Genomic DNA, 3,209 nt, shown 5'->3' with positions numbered 1-3,209 from the left:
GAAAGGGTCGACGGTACATACGTATAGGGATGGTTATACCATCTACCAGAGCTGCGGCAACAGACATGAGCTGGGCACAGCTTTTATCGTGATGGGCGAAATGCAGAGGCGCGTGATTGGGTGGTGGCCAATCGACAACAGAATGTGCAAGTTGAGGATCAAAGGCCGTTTCTTCAATATCAGCATAATCAACGTGCACAGCCCTCACCTAGCAAGTGACGATGACGATAAGGACGCTTTCAAAGCGCAGCTGGAATCGTTATCGGAGATCTCAACGCTCAGGTTGGCCAGGAGGAGGAATTTAGACCGATTATAGGGAAGTTCAGCGCTCACCAAAAAAAAAACGGCCTTAGACTGATTGATTTCGTCGCCTCCAAAAACATGGCCATACGTAGTACCTATTTCCAGCACAGCCTCCCGTATCGGTACACCTGGAGATCACCCCAACAGACTGAATCGCAAATCGACCACGTTTTGATTGATGGAAGGCACTTCTCGGACATTATCGACGTCAGAACCTATCGCGGCGCAAACATCGATTCGGACCACTACCTAGTGACGGTTAAAGTGCGCCAACGACTCTCCGTTGTGAACAACATTCGGTACCGACGCCCGCCCCGGTACAATCTGGAACGACTCAAGCAACCCGAAGTCGCAACTGAATACGCGCAAAGCCTTGAGGCAGCGTTGCCTGAAGAGGGAGAGCTCACCGAAGCCCCTCTTGAGGACTGCTGGAGTAGTCTCAAAGCAGCCATTAACAACGCAGCGGAAGGTGCCATTGGGTTCGTGGAAGGAAATCGACGGAACGGTTGGTTCGACGAGGAGTGCCAGACGGTTTTGGACGCGAAGAATGCAGCGCGGGCGATGATGCTGCAGCAAGGCACCCGTCAAAACGTGGAACGATACAAACAGAAGCGAAGACAGCAAACCCATCTATTCCGGGATAAAAAGCGCCGCCTGGAAGAGTTGGAGTGCGAAGAGATGGAGCAGCTGTATCGTTCTCAGGAAACACGTAAGTTCTACAAGAAACTCAATGCATCCCGCAAAGGCTTTGTGCCGCGAGCCGAAATGTGCCGGGATAAGGATGGAGGTATCTTGACGGACGAACGTGAGGTGATCGAAAGGTGGAAGCAGCACTACGATGAACACCTAAACGGCGCAGAGGAGGAAGATCAGGACAGCAGGAGGAATGGCTTCATCAGTACGGCGGATGAGGGAGACGTGCCAACTCCCACAATAGGCGAAGTTAAGGATGCTATCAAACAGCTCAAGAACAACAAAGCAGCTGGAAAGGATGGTATTGGAGCGAAACTTATTAAAATGGGCCCGGACAGGTTGGCCACTTGTCTGCACCGATTGATAGCCAGGATCTGGGATACAGAACAGCTACTGGAGGAGTGGAAGGAGGGAATAATATACCCAATATACAAAAAGGGTGACAAGTTGGAATGTGAGAACTATCGAGCGATCACCATTCTTAATGCAGCCTATAAAGTGCTTTCCCAGATCATCTTTCGCCGTCTATCGCCACTGGCAAGCAGATTTGTGGGAAGTTATCAAGCCGGTTTTGTGGACGGGCGATCGACGACAGACCAAATCTTTATGTTGCGGCAGATCCTCCAAAAGTGTCGCGAATATCAAGTCCCTACGCACCACTCATTCATCGATTTCAAAGAGGCCTATGATACCATCGACCGCGAAGAGCTATGGAAGATTATGGACGAGAATAGGTTTCCCGGGAAACTGACTAGGTTGATCAAAGCAACGATGGATAGTGTACAGTGCTGTGTGAAGGTATCGGGTGCATTATCGGACCCGTTTGAAACACGCAAAGGACTTCGACAAGGCGATGGTCTTTCCTGCCTCTTGTTCAATATTGCGCTAGAAGGTGTTATGAAACGGGCGGGCTTCAACATGCGGGGCACGATCTTCAATAAATCCAGCCAGTTCATCTGCTTTGCTGACGACGTGGATATTGTCGGAAGAACGTTCCAGGTGATTTCTGAACAGTATACCAGGCTGAAACGTGAAGCAGATCGGGTTGGATTGAAGGTAAATACGTCGAAGACGAAATATCTGCTGGCTGGAGGAACCGAGCGCGATAGAGCTCGCATTGGCAGACGCGTGATGATCGACGGGGATGAGTTCGAGGTGGTGGACGAATTTGTCTACCTCGGATCATTGATAACGTCGGATAACAACTGCAGCAGAGAAATTCGAAGACGTATCATTGCCGGAAGTCGTGCTTACTACGGACTCCACAAGACCTTGAGGTCTGGTAAACTTCACTTCCGTACTAAGTGTACCATGTACAAGACGCTAATAAGACCGGTAGTCCTCTACGGGCATGAGACGTGGACAATGCTCGAAGAGGATCTGCAAGCGCTAGGAGTTTTTGAACGACGTGTGCTTAGGACGATCTTCGGCGGAGTATGTGAGAACGGCGTATGGAGGAGAAGAATGAATCACGAGCTTGCGCAACTCTACGGTGAACCCAGTATCCAGAAAGTCGCCAAAGCTGGAAGGGTACGATGGGCGGGACATGTTGTGAGAATGCCGGACAACAATCCCGCAAAAATGGTGTTCAACTCAAATCCGGCCGGTACAAGACGAAGGGGAGCGCAACGAGCTAGGTGGTTTGACCAAGTGGAGCAGGATCTTGGAAGTGTGGGGCGATCGAGAAATTGGAGGATAGCAGCCATGGACCGAGTTAGTTGGCGTAACATTGTGGCGCAGGTCATGTCTTGAAGGACGTAGAGCCAGCAAAATGAAATGAATGAATTATAATAATATTATAATTAAATAACTCTGCTCTGGAGCCAGTTCAAAAGTTATTTTCACCTCCTGGTAATTTCAGAATATACTCACCATCTGCCAACTTTGTTTTGAAATATAATTTAACTATTTCAGAGGCAAATAACTATCGAAATGTCAAATTTTAACTAAAAGCTAAACGAATCGGTGAAATGGTTCTCACCCTAAAAGGAGGGATCGTAAGTTGGAATTTCGAGCATAAAAAGGGCGTTAAAAGAGAAAGCGTAAAAAAGTGAGCGTAAAATAAGGTTTGGCTGTACTTCTTTTCAAGGTCACAATTAAACTTAACAAAAATATTGAACTGTTTCGCTAATTATTCAAAAAATAGAGTCTATCTTCTGGTTTTGAAACCAAAGGGTAATAAGTCATCGATTGATTCAAAAAGATTCCAGACA

This window comes from Aedes aegypti, chromosome 3 (assembly GCF_002204515.2).
Source record: "Aedes aegypti strain LVP_AGWG chromosome 3, AaegL5.0 Primary Assembly, whole genome shotgun sequence".
Lineage (NCBI taxonomy): Eukaryota > Metazoa > Arthropoda > Insecta > Diptera > Culicidae > Aedes > Aedes aegypti.
Note: the sequence above shows the minus strand (reverse complement) of the source record.